Source organism: Cavia porcellus, unplaced genomic scaffold (genome assembly GCF_034190915.1).
Source record: "Cavia porcellus strain 051 isolate PalLab524CR breed Dunkin Hartley unplaced genomic scaffold, mCavPor4.1 scaffold_3, whole genome shotgun sequence".
In the NCBI taxonomy this organism is placed as follows: Eukaryota; Metazoa; Chordata; class Mammalia; order Rodentia; family Caviidae; genus Cavia; species Cavia porcellus.
Window position 1 is genome coordinate 61,182,320 of NW_026947486.1, and position 17,100 is coordinate 61,199,419.

General features: G+C 37.0%; 1 pseudogene; it reads right to left on the reverse strand.

The window, feature by feature from the left end:
* Window positions 1-8,768: 8,768 nt before the first annotated feature.
* Window positions 8,769-9,176, reverse strand: LOC100731936 (zinc finger SWIM domain-containing protein 7-like; annotated as a pseudogene).
* Window positions 9,177-17,100: the final 7,924 nt, after the last annotated feature.

The following is a 17,100-nucleotide window of genomic DNA, read 5'->3' on the forward strand; positions in this document are numbered from 1 at the left end:
TTGCAATTGCTGAGTCAAAGGTATACCCATTTTTAAAGCTTTTGATTTTTTTGATTTTACCAGAAAGATTATGGTATTTGGTCTTCCCCGCACAAAGTGCATACTTTTTTATTCTTCTCCAGTACCATGCTTAATGATACTTATCCTTCCTTTTTCTGTCCCTCTCTCCCTTCTCCTTCCCTCCTCCCCTTCCCTTTCCTCCCCATCTCCTCCCCTCCCCTCTCCCTTTCTTCCTTTCCCTTTTCCCTTTTCCTTTCTTCCTTCCCCTCCCTATTTCCTCCTCCCTCTTCCCCCTTCCCATCCCCCTCCTCCTTTCCTTTCCCCTTACTTGTCCTGTCTTGCCTTGCCTTGCCTTGCCTCCCTTCCCCCCCTCCCCCTTCTTGGGGCTTCAATCTAGTGCCTTCACAATGGGTACATTCCTAGCCCTTTTTGAATTTTGTATTTGGAGACATGGGCTTGCTAAATCCCTAAATTCCCCAGGCTGAACTTGAATTTAGGGTCCTCCTGCCTCAGCCACCCAGAGTGCTGGGATTACAGGCATACACCAATTATACCTGATTTAATAATTCTTAATCTTTTCCAGTTTCATAGTTGAGAAATTATATACTGTTGCTATTTCAATTTGTACTATATATTAAGGCTGAACATTTTCCTCTGTTTTTAAACTGATTTCCATCTCCAGAGTGGAGACTTTGTACTGTATCAGAATGGTATTCTCTAAAATCTAAAAAGGTAAAAGGCAAATAATTGTTTTCATTTAACCACAAATAAGAAAATTTAGCATACATTTGTTAAAAATGAAGTAAGGCCTGGTGAGGTGGTGCACACCTACAATCCCAGCATGGGGAAGCTCAGAAAGGAAGATCTCTGTGAGTTGGAGACCAGACCAGGCTACATAGTGAGTTCAAGGTAAATCTGTAATATGAGACCCAGTATAAAAAGGAAGAAGTAAGCCTGCACAGTATTACAGAAATAATCCCATCTCCGCAAATTTGAATTCATTAATATGGCCATTGTGGCCTACACTGGCTTCAAACTCAATATCCTCTTGCCTCAGTTTCCTAAGCACCAGCATTTTAGTATGTGCTGTTGTGCCCAGCTACCTGGGCATCTAAAGCTTATTTTGAACTAGTGGTTTTTAAACTTTATCTTGTACCAGTATCATTTTCAGGGCCTATTAAAACATTGCTGGGCCTCCTACCAGGAAGTTTCTGATGCAGTAGTTCTTGAGTACTGCCCCTTAAATACTGATATTGCGGGTCCCAAGCCAGTGTTTTGAGATTCATCATGGTTCAACTGCCAGAAGTCTTAACATTAAAAAAGAAACTTTAAGAAGCATTTTCTGATTCCTTAATGCTTTCCTTTTGATTCTTGTAAGAAGTAGTTTAAATTTTCTTCTTTTTTTTAGAAACTGGATTTCACTCTGCAGTTCAGGCTGACCTGCTTACTTTGTAGCCCAGGCTGGCCTTGAATTTGCAGCAATCTTCCTACCTCAGCCTCCCAAGGCTGGGACTATACGGGTGCACCACTATACCGAGTTAAATTTTCTTATAAGGTACAAAGCACATCTGATTGTGGTTTTTTTGTTTTTTGTTTTTGGTCTTTTTCGTTTTTATCGGTACAGGGATTGAACTCAAGACTGCCTGCTTGCAAGATAGGCGCTTATGCCGCTGAGCTAAATCCCCAGCCCCCACACATCTGATTGTTTACACATACCTTGTACCCATGGCACCTTCATCTGGGGCTACCTTACATTTCTGACTGCATTACGATGGTTGTTAGTTTTACCTCATAATGACGTCAGAGTTCCTCAGATCAGTACCAGCTACTCCTAAAATTTCATAGATCTTCTGACTAACTTGAAACTAGATTGTTATTCTTGGGCTATTTAGACCTTGGGACACAAAGAAATATGCTGAGGTAGGAGGCAAATACCAAATTGATATTACCTGACCATGTTTTATTCAGGAATACTTTTCATTGAACACTAGAAAAATTTTGAACTGAAAATGTATTGGGGATTGAGAGTCTCTGATGATTTTTAATTTCTATCACAGGTGCCAGGAAATTTATCTTGGCTTAGTGCGTGTCTGTCCACATGTGTGCCCACTCTACAAACATTTAGTCAGGCATTTTAGTATTGGTACCAAATTTTACAGTTCTCTTGGAATAAGTTTCACATTTTGACTCCAAAATCATGGATTGGTTTTACTTGGCTTTTAAAATCGCCAACAAGAACCCTTTTGCAGCAAACTAGTTGGTGTTTCTAGTAAGTTTTTGTTTTTCATGGTGCTCTGTGAGTTTTCCAGAAGTTTCTCTTAACTATGAGTGATGATTCACCATTTGGCCACTAGATGTCCCCAAATGCTGGGCGAGGATAGGTCAGATCCTGAGATCTTGGTGTTTGCTTGTTTGCTGGATAAGAAAAATCTTCTGGAAGCAAAGGAGAGGTCCGCACTAGAGGTGTGCAAAGAGACAACACTACCTGACAGGGTAGCTGCACAGATCCCTAAGCATGTACACAGGCATACCCTCTTGAGACTAATGATCCCAAACTCAAATCTACCACTACTCAGGAATTATTGTAGGGTGTAAAGTGGGCATCCCAGTCCAACCCCCAGCCATTGAGTCAGGGGATTCATTATAAAGTGTGTGTAATCTTGGATCAGGCAAAAGTTGGTTACCATAATAATTGTGGCTTAGAGGCATCTCAATGGATGATGTGTGCCTGTGTTTCTCAGTGTGGTTTGTGTATCACCACCTGGGACCTCATTAGGAATACAAATTCTGAGACTGAATCAGACACTCTGGAGGTAGAGCCAGGTTAAAACAGCTTCAACAGGTCCTCTGGATAGTTTTGCTGCAGGAAACTATTGGCTTATGCATAGATTTTGTTATTCTCTCATTCATTTATTCTTGTGTTCATTTATTCAATCTTAACCTGGGTAACCAAAGCGGAGACATACTATGCATAAGCATGGCATATCTCTCCCTCATCCCCCAGCCAATTGATAAACAATTCATTTACAGATCAAATAACTTTTCATCAGTAGTAAAAAATATTTCTCCAAAATGGGCCTCTAGTGCTATTATAAAACAGCTGCTGATGGGATGAAATTCCACTTGTTGAGCCTGATATCAGATGGAGAATGTTGCAAGATCCTGTTCACAACCTGCTCACATACTGCCTGCCATTCAGGCACATTTGGTCACCAGATTAGGGGAATGCAAAATCCCAGTGAGGAGGTGAAGAGTTAGGTGTTGACTGGAATCTGTGTATGCAGTGGAATCTCGCCCAGCAGTGGTCAGTGAAAGAGCCTGGATAGGGACATCACCAGTTTGAGCTCACCTTCAACCTCAGAGAAATATAGGTTCCACAGAGGACATGTACACAGGTTACAGAGGACATAGAGACACACCAGTCTGCTGATTCTCCAGTCCATCTGCTCAAAAACCCACCAAAAAATATTTTTAAAAACCTCTTAGTCTGTAAGAGATACTTTCTCTGTTCTGCTCACAGAGAAGTTCCCCTCAGGTTTAGCAATAAACCTGCTTGGACTGTTGAGTTCACATTCCCTTCCCTCATTTCTGATCAGTTAGCACAATCAAATGTACAACACATACAGTCAGTTCTCTGATTGGTTAGGCTTGTGAAAGAAGAGATGTGTACAGAGAGACCTCATATGAGAACCCCAGTGAGTTAGTAATTATTTTCTGAACCATGTATCCGTTCTTATGCTCTGACCATTTCATTAGGAAATCTACTTGGACAATGCAAGAGTCCTTTTCCCCCCCACCCTTTACCTCGTTTCTCTTCCTTTGCACAGGGCCTGTTTTTTTCCACACAAGATAACAACATGTTTCTTTCGCATCCTTTCTTTAGAGATGAGGAAACAGTTTCAGGGAAGGTAAGAATCAGTTCCCTTGAAGAAAGAAATAGGATGCTGGAAGGAAGGTGGGGGGAGCAAATGATCTTTGGGAAATGAAAGAGAAGGTCACTGCTGGAACTCAAATGAGAGAATAAAAGGGTGCACTGGTGTAAACAGCACTGTAAAAGAAACTTCAAACATTGTCCTGTGGAACACAGCACTAGCCCTTCCCCAGCCAAATACCAGTCCTAGGAGGCCAGGAGCCTGTTTTGTTTTCCATTCAAAAGAGGAGGCTGAGCTGCAGATGGCTGGAAGTGATAAAGTGTGGAGATCTTCACTGTCTCTGTGCCCACCTCCCCTATATTTCATACTAGAAAAGACCCTTGGCCACCTCGAACCAGTTAGATGCAGATTTGAGGCTAATGGGCTGCACTATCTCCTGGGAGCTGGCTTTGAATTAAATCCAAGAGACATCACTGGAAATTTTTAGAAAAGGCTCATTATGAGAGTATGTAACCTCCACATTTACTTTTCAGGAGTATTTCTATTGGTGAATTATTAATTTTAATTGTATGAGTTTTATTATATTAAACAAGGTGTACTTAATGGGGAGATAAAATGCCAATAAATGAAATATTAACATTTTGTATGTAATGAATGTGTGAAATAAATATCAACATTTTCAATATCAACTGTTTACCTGCTAACAATATCCAAAAAGTAATAGTAGAAATAAATTCCTACTGATATAAGGGCAAGAAACTCCTAACCTACTAGATGTCTGATATGAGCTCATATTTTCTAAAATCAAAGAATGAATTTTAGGAACAATGGAGGTTAAGAGTAGAATATATCTATTGAGAGAAAGAAAGCTTCTGCCTGAAACAGAGCAGTAGAATGGGTCCCTAGTGGGTTGCTAAGGACCCTGCCTTTTCTAGGGATTTTTATATATGGAAACCACAAGGTGAGTCAGGTCCTGGATGGGGGAAAATGGAAAATCACAAGGCGGGCATGAGGTGGGACAGAATTATGGTCAAACAATAAGATCAGAAATATAATTGCTCAGGTAAAATTGATTAAATTGGGGACATGAGGATTTAGAATAGGGGCTCTTCTTGTAGGGGGTTGAATTAGTGGCTTCTTCTGGCTTCCTCAAGGTAATTGATACCTATTTAGAATAACAGTCCCTAATGTTTGTCCTTAGGAAGTATGTTGGTGTATTTGTTTTATCTTTTGTCTTGAGGTCTGGCCCACAGAGGAGGTGTCTGTCTCTCCCATAGTTATAAGGTATCCAGTCTTCTGCACTGACTACTTCCAGGGCCTATCCTTATCTGGCTGCCTATATTTCTATTTAAGCTTCCTATAACACTATGTGAATTACAATGAAAATACAAATAAAACTCTACCACAGGTTTGCTTCAATTATCACACCTAAGGTACTCTTCACACACGACAATAGCATGTTCCACCCACACTGACAGCACATGTGCTTAGTTTTACTTTCTGTTCAGCAGGCCCTGTTTGTCACTACTCTTGTTTTCCTCTTTGTCAGGAGCTTCCTATGATATATATATATACAATAGTACACTTAGCAGGAAAATAAAATAATAAATATCAAATATATACCGAATGTTTAGAATAAAAACATTTTCTAGATCAACTGATTGTTTATTTACTAAATCTAAAAAATAACAACAGAAGTAAATCCCTATGTAAACTACAATGAGAATACAGATAAAACTTCACCACAAAAATAATGTTTACTTCAATTATCACACCTTAGGCAACAGCATGTTTCATATAGAAACATTGCTTACACTGATAGCACATGTATTTTGTTTTCCTATCTTTGGTACGACATAATTGATATCTTATTGGTCTTTCTGTTCTTTAGGAGGTTCTTATGATGTTTCACCTCTCTGTTCATTAGACTGTTCCAGAATTCTTTTGCAGAGCTCTTTGAGCAGATACATATTGTTCTTCCTCTGTTGTAATTGATTATTTATCAATTACAGCACCAATTCTCTAAGAAAATTTCTGTGTGATACTTTGTGCTTGTTATTTGAAACTATTTATGCTTCACATACTTAGAATCCAGTAAAACATAATTATTGGCCAGCAACATCTACTCCATCTTTTGCTTTGTTGTAAGATGTGGCCATTTCTGGCTTAACTTGTGTTAAAGATTTATTTTCAATCTTTATTGTTGTTGTTATTTTGTTTTCTGAGACAAGGTCTCACTATGTAGTCTAGGCTAATGTTGAACTCACTATGTAGCACTGACTGACCTTGAATTTACAGGTTCCTCTTACCTCAGTCCCCTGACTTCTGAGATTATAGGTATTGCACCCCCATGTCTGGCTTCACTTTAATCTTATCATCATGGTGTAATGTTGATGAAATCAATATTACTTTGGGTTTTTTTCCCCATAATGTAGTCCAGGCTAGCCTGGAACTCACTATGCAGCACTAGCTGACCTTGAACTCACAGGATCCTCTTGCTTTAGCCTCCTGAGTGCTGGGATTATATGCATGCACCACCACACCTGGCTTAACTATCAATCTTATTAGCATAGTGTAATTTTTAAAATTAAGTTTATTGGTACAATTTGGACACACAGAATGATCACATTTATAACAAGGAATTTGTATCTATACATGATGTATCTTGATTCCTCTTTTTTCTCATTCCCCTTCCCTCCCTTCTTCTTCTCATTATTCACAAAACTTTTTCCCTATTTTATCCTCCTGTCCTCATTTTTTCTTTTCCCTTGCTCACTTTCCTCCTCCCTTCTCCCTAGTTCCCCTTTCCATTTGAATATTTTCTTCCTATTTCATAATATCTGTTATACAATTTGGTCCTTATTTAAGCTTTCAGTTTCTCATATCAGGGAAAATGTGATATTTGCCCATATGTGTCTGATTTATTTTGCTTACGAAATGGTCTCAAGATACATCCATTTACCTAGAAATGTTTCAAATATATCCTTCTTTATAGCTGATTTTCAGATTGTATAAAAAACATATCTCCTTTATCCATCCATTGGTTGATAGGCAGTTACCAAGATTTAACTTTTACAAACTGTGCTGCTATAAACATGGACATGCATATATTGCTCTGTACGATGCTTTTAAAGCCTTTGGGAAGATATTGATCAAGGAAGTAACAGCGTTCAATGGAACCTCTAGTTGGGGTTTTTTGAGAAATCCACAGACTGACTTCCACAGTGATTAACCACTCCACATTCCTACCAATAGTGGAGTAGGGTTCCTTTTCTCCTCAGCCCCACCAGCATTTGTTGTGGTTTGATTTCTTGATGATAGCCATTCTTTCTGGAGTGATATGGAATCTTAGCACTGTTTTAATTTGCATCTCTTGAATGACCAGTGATGTTGAACATTCTGTTATATTTTTATTTGCTGTCTGTATTTCTTCATTTGAGAAGTGTGTATTCATTTCAGATGAATTTTGAGTTGTCATTAAGTTTGGAGAGTTTGATTTTTTGAGTCCTTTATGTTCTAGATATTAGTCCTGTGTCTGAGGAACAGGTGGCAAATATTTTTCCTGTTGTATGGGCTATCTCTTCACTCTGATGATGATTATCTCTTGCAGTGTAAAGGCTTCTTAGTAAGATGAGATCCCATTTGTTGATTCTTTGTGACAGTTCCTGTGTGATTGGGGTTTGGTTCATAAAGTCTTTGCCTATACCTATATCTACTAGAGTTTACCTATTTTATCTTCCAGAAGATCAAGTATTTCTGTTTTAATATTTTGATATTTTATCTATTTTTATTTCAGTTCAGTGCATTGTGAGGATCTAGACTTAATCTTCAGCATATGGAAATCCCAGCACTGTTTCTTAAAGGCTATCTTTATTTCTGTGAAGGTGTTTGGCCTCTTTGTCAAAAATAAGGTAGCTGAACTCCAAAATGTTCTGAAGAAAATTGTGGATAGAGATAACAAGTTACAACTCCGTGAACTCCAACAGAGTGAGTCCACTGAGCTAGGCAAGTCAAGCAATTGAACAGAAGGGGAAAAAGAGAGCCAGCAACAGGAATGCAGCAAAATAAGAAGTCAATGCATATCAGTTACAAACATCAATATTCATGTTCTTAATGCACCAGTGAAAAGAAACAGACTGTCAGAATTGATCAAAAAGATCCAACAATGTGCTCCATACAAGAAACACATTTTGTTAAAAATAACTCATAGCCTGATAGTCAAAGGTTGGAAAGAAAACTCCATGTGACAAAAACCCAGAAAAAAAGCGGGTATAGCTATTCTACTTGCAGACAAGGTGAACTTCAAGCCAAGACTGTTTAAGAGAGACAAAGAAGGTCAATAAATCCTTGAAAAGGGAACAATCCAAGAAAAGGTAACAATCATAAACATAAATGCATCAAATACTTGTATACTCTACTATATAAAACTAATATTAATGGACATGAAAAATCAAATAAGCACTAATATAGTTGGGATGAGGGACTTCAATACTCCATCACAAATATATAGATCAACGAAACAAAAATGAGCAATGAAATAAATATGAGAACTGAACCAAACTTGTGTGTGTGTGTGTGTGTGTGTGTGTGTATACACAATATGGATTAGATTTTACTTGACTCTACCATACTTAACTCTACTCAGTCATTTCTCACCCAAAAGGCTTAAAGCCTGGTTCAGGTGTTTTATGAGAAGGCTTTCTACTAAATGCATAGCCTCCAAAGTCCACAGCTGCCACCCAAGGTCCCTCCAGCTGTACAGAAGGGAAAATGGACAGTAACAACATACTTCTAGAAGATCCATTTCAGCTTTATTCCTTGTAAATCATGACTTGCTACATGTTTTTCTTGAAGAGATTTCTATTTTGAAAGATAATGATGTACCATCTGCACCATTTATGCTTCTTATTTCTTAACCATCAATATGGAAGTCATCTGCTTGTCTGAAACACTTGGCTGCTGACAGATCTCCATAACCTGATTAAGATAAACTGCCAAGAGATGCTTGCACAGTATGCTGTCACTCTTAGATAGCAAGCAAGAAGACAAATTCAGGACATGAGCAGTAATGATGAGAAGCCCAACAAGTAAATGTTTTACCAGAACTTTTAAGGACCTTTCATTAGGCAATGAAATTAAAGTAATGGACTGTTGATCCACTGGATCCAAGATATGGACAACTGATGAGCCAAACACAAACTTCAGTGATAATAGATGCTCATTAAGAATTCGTGAGCACTCCCACACTGCTGTGGGCATCTAGCTCAGGAGCTCTTCTACGACTACCTCAAACTTGATAGCCATAGTGCAAAAGGTTGCTTACTTCACAGAAGGCTTGAAGACTCAAGCCTCCTGCCAGTCAGTGACACCCACTTTCAGCAGAGAATTGTACCAAACTTTTGAACAAATTGTCTTGGTAGAATGTTTATAGAGTGTTTCATCTCACAACATTAGAATATACATTTTTTTTCAGCTGCTCATGCAGCATTCTCTAAAATAGAACATATACTAGCTCATAGAGCATGCTTAAGTAAATACAAAGGAATAAAACTTATGTCATGCATATTATCAGACCACAGTGCATTGAAAATGGAAATCAATGGCAAAAGAAACCACAAAAATTTCATAAACACATGGAAATTAAATACCTTCAAGAATAAGCAATGGGTGACACATAAAATTAAAGAAGAAAGTAGACAGTGTCTACAATTAAACAATAATACCAATACATGGACTGGAACTTATGAGACACAGTGAAAGCAGTCCTGTGAGGGAAATCTATACTGGTGAATAACAATATCGGGGAAAATGGAAAGCTCAAATTACCTAATGTTGAGCCTCAAGCTTCTAGTAAAATAACTAATCAAGCTGAAAGCTCATATGAATTCATCAAAAGTTTATCAGTTGAGCCAGGCACTGTGGCTCACTCTTGTAATTCCAGCACTTGGGAAACTGAGGCAGGTGGATCATTGCGAGTTTGAGACACACCTGGGCTACAAAGTGACCTTAAGGCCAGCCTGACCTGCATTAGTGACACTCTGTCACAAAAAGACAAAAATAAATGTTTATCAGTAAAATCAGTTAAAAAAAACAAAACAAGGGCTTAGGATTTAACTCAGTGGCATAAACGCCTGCCTGACAAGTGCGAGGTCATGAGTTCGATCCCTGGTACCAAACAAACAAAAAATGCCAATGGAAAATATTACTATTCTTGACATTTCATGCCGAAGTACCTTCACTGCCACTATTGCCAGGCTAGATTTTCTATGATTATTGAGTCCTGTCTGGCTGTCAAAGCTTCCTACCATGGATCCAGACATATTTCCAGTCCTGTCTCCCAAAAGTTTTGTGTTCTTGGCAAACTACACCGCTGTCTATGTCCTCAATGGATTTCTAGGCTGGGGTTGTGGCTCAATGGAAGATCACTCAGTTAACATGAGTCTCTGGTTTCAATATTTGGGGTTGCAGGGGCGGGGGGGGGGGAGAGAGAGAGAGAGAGAGAGAGAGAGAGAGAGAGAGAGAGAGAGAGAATTTCCACACCTTATTAACATGCTGATGCTAAATGTTCACAGGGTTTGGCTCTTACATACAAAGAATGTGATCACATCTTCAGACTGGCAGCTCCTTTTCAAGATGAAGAAATCGGGTCTCAAGGGAAGTGTTAACCAGCTTTATCTTTGGTAAAGAAATAATTTTATTGGAGATTAGAGAGGAGGGGAGGAAATGAAGTTGTTTGGGAGTTAAATGACAAAATGAATATGTCTTAAATACGTTTTCATGTTACATATATATCATTTATTATTATTAAGTCCCATGAGCTGTATTGGCAAGAATTTGCTTCTCCAGTTCTATTTTCATATTGCCTATACTACTCTTATCTATTTTGTGTAAGGAGAGATATAAAGGAAGAAGAGAAGGTAAACCTTATGTGCCTGCCCCAAGGAAGAGAAGTCTGTCTTTGGGCTGGACAGATAAGGGAATACTAGGTAGAAGCAACAGGGTGAACAAAAGACTGTATTTGATAGCAAATGTGGTGCTCTAAAAGCAAAATGTAACAGTCTTAATTAAAGAGTGGGAACAGACAGTGCTAGATTTCCCAATCGGTAGACATTTCATTATATGCATTTAATTATATTTACTTTTCTGCCTTATGTTTGCTTTTGCCAAGCCATTTCAACCGAACTAGACCAATGGTTCGCTTATGTCCCTAATCAGTTTAAGTCTTAGTAGAGACATGAATTTTAAAATATTACAGACATGTTCCTCTAACTTTTTATTATGGGCCTTTTCAAATATAAATAGAAGTAGACTAGTAATGGGTTACTATATTTTCACTGATTAGATTGAATGATTATTAACTCTTAAGTAGCTACTTAATTCCCCTAGATGGTATGGACTTTTAATAATCCGTAACTTTCAGAATTAACATTGATGAAAATAATTAACAATATTATTTATTAATATTAAATATTGGACAACCCATTTGAAACCCTTCCTATCTCTCAGGAGCTATTCTTTTTCAGTTTTTATCGGTACCGGGGATCAAACTCACAACCACCTGCTTGCAAGGCAGGCGCTTATGCTGCTGAGCTAAATCCCCAGCCTCTGGAGCTATTCTTATATTCACCTTTCCTTTTCCCAATAAATTTTCCTACTCTTAAAAAAGTAAATCCCAATTTGGTATTCTAATTTTCCTACTTGTTTAATTTTACTTAATTTGAAACAGGACCCAAATAAGGTCCATGTACTCTGTATTTAATTTATACTTTTCTTATGTCTCTCTTAATTGGTTCTCTGCTCCTCTATTTCAATTTTAAATTATGATTTCAATTTTGTTGTTATTGAAAGCAGATTTCGCATCCTTTAAAATCCCCCACATACTGGACTTCCTGTGTTGTTAATATAACCTTTCTATTTTCTGTAAATTTGTAGATCTAGTTATGAAGTTAGGGGTGGTTGACAATCATTGCCTAGATTCATTATTTTACTGAATAAAATAAATTACTGGCTTTTTAAAGATGCTGAAATTCCCACTCAGTAATTTTTCCTTCATTTATTAGTTGAAGAGCTTCTATGAAAGGAAAATACTTCTCAAAAACTATTTGTCACTGTAAGGGGTAGTTTAGATTCCCTTAACTTCATTCCATGAAAGTAGAATTTTGACATATTTAATGTATTTGAATTCATCAGTTCATTATTCATGGTGATCACTCTCTTCTTCCCCTTTTTTATGCTGCTGAAGATTGAACTAAGGACCTGGCAGAAGTGAGCTGCCATTGAAGTATAACATTGGCCCTCTTGTTTTTTCTCTCTCTGTTTCTCTCTACCCCTCTCTCTCTGAGCATACATGAACACTTACAGGCACATCTCTCTCTTCTCACCTTGCACTTCCTCCCCTCTCTCTTCCTATGCCTTCCCACACTCTTTCTCCCTTCTCCTCGCTAGTCTTCCCTTGGGAGTAAAAGGCTCTCTGATTGGATGAGTTCCCTTGGCTCTAGCCTTCTCTGTCCTTACCTCCCTCACCTCCCCAGCCAGGGCCCTTGGGTCACACTTGGTACATATCAATGCCTTCACAGCATGCTCCTCCTCCCTCCTCCTCACCACTCCCAAGATGTTTCTAGTTATTATTCTTAAATTACACTTGAATTGATTATTGTAATCCTTTCTTTGCATGTTGGCTCCTAAATGCTTCTGATACAACTCCAATAATCTTGAATTGCTTTCTGATGTGGTAATTAATAAAGTGATATGCATAAGTAATCTGAAATGTTTATGACTTGTTAACTGCATGATCACAACTCTTAGGTTGCTATTTAGTTATGCTTCTTATAACAGCATATAAAACCACTTTTGTCTCCAGTCTATGAGTATTAAGTTGATATACAAGATAACCAAAACTTCTTTTAATTAAATATCCTAAAAATTTGTATCTTCACAGAAAAATAAGTAATTAATACTATCAGAGACCCAGTGAATCCCCAATTTCCTGGAAGATGTTACAGTGCATGGTGAAAAGAGAGATCATGAGACAAATAGCAACACAACCTGGATCTAGGGTGACCAGTTGTTCATGGGGAACAAAAGGCCATGAGGCAGTTAGAATTTTGGTATTTATTTATTTATTTTTATTTTATGGAAAAAATAAAACAAGATTTCATAACAAAATAATAGGAGAATAATAATTAATACATTGTATATTGTTATTTTTAAAGTAGTTACTCAAAGTAAATGATGGCATAAAAAATTCTCCAAATGATATTAGTACAAACCTCTCTTTCCAATGAACTGAGAGAAACTAGTAGTATAGCTACCTTGTACTTTTTCCCTTTCCCTTCCTTTCTTTCCCCCTTCTTCGACCCTGGTTTCTCTTTCCTTTTGAACAATTTCTTCCTATTTCACAATATCTATTGTACATTTTAGTCCTTACTTAGTCTTTCAGTTTCTTGTACTAGGGAGACAATATGATGTTTACACATGTGAGTCTGATTTATTTCACTTATAAATATGGCCCCAAGTTGTATCCATTTACCTGTAAATGATGTAAGTTTGTCCTTCTTTATAACCGAGGGGTATTTCATTGTATAAAAATACCACATCTTTTTTAACCATTCTCAGTTGATGGGTGTTTGGGCTGTTTCCAAGATTTAGCTATTACAAATTGTGCTATTATAAACATGGGCGCACATATCTTGCTGTAGTATGTTTTTAATTCTTCCAGAAAGATACCCAGAAGGGGAGTAACTGGGTCAAATGGGATCTCTAATCCTAGTTTTTGAGGAATATTTATACTGATGTTTGTACCAGTCTACATTCCCAATAATAATGGAGAATGGTTCCTTTTTCCCGTACATTTCCCCCAGCATTTTTTATTGGTCGATTTCTTGATGTTAGCCATTCTTTCTGGAGTGTGATGCTTTCTGAGTGTTGTTTTGATTTGCATTTCTTGAATGGCCAACAATGTCAAACATATATATATATGTGTGTGTGTGTGTGTGTGTGTGTGTGTGTGTGTATATATATATATATATATTTTTTTTTTTTTTTTTGCTGTTTGTATTTCTTCATCTGTGAAATGTGTATTCATCATAGTTGCCCATTCTTGGATTGGGTCTTTGAAAAACTTTGATATTTATTGATCACTGTTACATTGAGGTGAATTATTGAGGTGAATTGTAAGGGGATTATTGGATGACTCAGAGTGGCAGTGGCCTCATGCTGAGAAGGATCTCACATTGATGAGGGTCTCTATGATGACTCAGAGGCCCGCAGAGATCTCAAACTGATGAGGATCTCATGTTGCATTATGACATATATACTGGATTATTTATTACAACTGTATATTTTATAGAAGAATGGTAAAACCTAAACTAAATGTTCCCCAATAGCACTGCTAGAATCAACTGCAATATATCCATTGGATGAAGTATTATGAAGTTGTAAAAAGAAATGAAGAATACATACTCTGTATACTACTTTGATGTGATCTCCTGATACATTATTAGGTGAAAAAACCAGGTGGAGAAAAGTATGTGAAGTATGCTACCATTTGTTTATTAAATGAAAGAAGGACTGTTAAATATTATATATATATATATATATATATATATATATATATATACATCATATACATACAATGTATATATATAAACGTATATATAAAATGTATATATATAAATGTATACACACATACACACACACACACACACACATATATATATATATATTATATTTGATAGGTAATTATCTTAATCTTGTCCATCAAATTCTCACATCATGGATCCTAGTATCTTAGACTGTAGGACTGGCAGCAGCCTGATAGCCTAGCTCTGAGAAGCCCCATAGGCACCCAGAACCCAGGCACTGAATTTATTATTAGTCTATAATTCAGATGAAGGTATAGGAAAATAATAAAGGGTAAGTAAAGCAGGGAAACTTCTTTGTAAATCTTGTCAAATAGTGAAATATGGAATTACTCTAAAGCCTTCCCCTTTGAGTCTGGAAGCTGGGGCTCTGAATACTTTAATTTCCCTAAGTGATTGATGCTGGCTGGAACATTGCTTAATTTTTTTAAAAAATAGTGAGCCATATTACTTTTAAAATTATGATTATTATTTTAAAAATTGGAAACATCATAAAAGCAGTAAATCCTGTCTATGATGATTACAGAAAATATATAAAAATTATATGTGGCTAATTCACATAATATATGACACATTCTCTGTAGCCAATAAACAGAGGGGCAAATGGCAAGCTCTAAGATCACCTCCTATCTTCTCACACTTGTGTAACCTTCATCCTCGAATGTGGGTGGGAGTTATGAGAGCACAGTAGTTTAAACTTGAAATATTCTAAAGCTTTTCTTTTTATGTTTTGATGCCACAGGTCTCTAAATGAAAAATGGAGAACGTTCTTGTGCTTTATCTTCTAGATGACTCTAAGAGAAAACACAGTAAGAAAATCCTGGCCCACAAGAGGATTTCAACAAACGTTAGTCCTCGTCTACATATGCTACATTTGTCTCACATAAAGACATGACTTTAACATAAATTGCATAAAGCACAGCTGTCATATGCAGCTTCTGGGAATGTAAGTCAGAAATAAAGTATATACACATTTGCATAATGTATTAAGCTCTGGTGTTACATCTGCCTTCCTTGGGGGGGGGTTTGAATGATGGTTCCCAGAGAATTTGTCAACTATGTGTTATAACAAAGAGTATTATTTATGTATAAAATAAAAGTACCATAAAATGTACCCTTTTAATTATTTTTTGAGTGTATAGTTCAGTGGCATTAAGTATATTCACATCGGGATGGGGTATAGCTCACTGGTAGCATACTTGCCTAGCTTGCACAAGGCCCTGGCTTCCAAACCCAGCACCAGAAAAAAAAAATACATTCACATTATTATGAAACCATCACCACTATCCATTTCCAGAACTCTTCATTTAGTGTAAGTGAAACTGTATCTATATTAAATGATAATTTCCTGTTTTTCCTCTCCTCCAGCCCCTGGTAACCACCATTCTACTTTTTGTGTATATGAATTCTCATACTCAGTGTATCTGAGAAGAATGAGAAGAGTGATTCATATATTTGTCCTTTGGTATCTGACTTCTTTCACTTTGCATACTAATTTAAATATTCACCAATATTATGGAAGCTAACTGACTTGTCTTCCTTTGTAAGGCTGAATAATATTCCATTGTATGGATATATCATATATTTTTATACATTCACCCATCTGTGGACATTTGAGATATTCTACTATTTGGCTACTGTGAATAATGTTACTATGAGCATGGTTGTAAAAGTATCTGTTTGAGTCTGTACTTTCATTTTTTTTTGGTATATATATATCCAGAAGTGGAATTGATAGATCATGTGATAATTCTATATCACATTTTTTTGAAGAACTGCCATAATGACTCCACAGAGGTTCTACCATTTTACATTTTGACCAGAAAAGCAGAGGGTTCCAAGTTCTCATTATTCCCATTAGTACTTTATTAATTTGTTTTTGTAAATAATAGCTTGCAGTTGGGTATTGTTTATTTTGTTTACAATAAACTATTTTTAAGTGGCATTGGAGATTGAACCCAGGGCCTTTGCATTGAGCTACATCCCCAGCCCTTTTAAATTTTTTTTTTTTTATTTTGAGACAAGGTCTTGCTAAATCACTAAGTCTTTTTGTTACTTCCTTGTCACTGCAACAAAATACCTAACACCCGTAAGTTGTGGGAGGAAAGGTTTATTTTAGCTTACAGTTTAAAGAGGTTTCAGTCCATAGTCAATTGGCTCTAAGGCAGTGTGGCATGGCAGAATAGACAAAAAAAAGGCAACAGTAGGTTAGCCTCCCTTCCCCTTTTTATTTCCATTCATGTTACCAGCCTATTAGTTGGTGCCATTTACATCCAGCGTGGGACTTCTGTCTTCAGTAAATTCATCCAGCCATACCCAGAACCATTCTAATCCAATCAGTGGGATAATCCAGTTACCACACATCCATGATCCAGTTACTCATAAAGCTCCACCTGGCAGCATATGAGGCTTTCAGGGATATTTTAGATATAAACTGTAACAGTAAGTTATCCAGATAGGGCATGAAATTGTAATCTTCCTATCTTCGCCTCCCGGAGTGTTGAGATTAGAGGTTTATACTGCCATGCTTGGCTACAAGACAGATTTTATTTTGTAATGATTTTATATTTAAAAGGTAACAATATTAT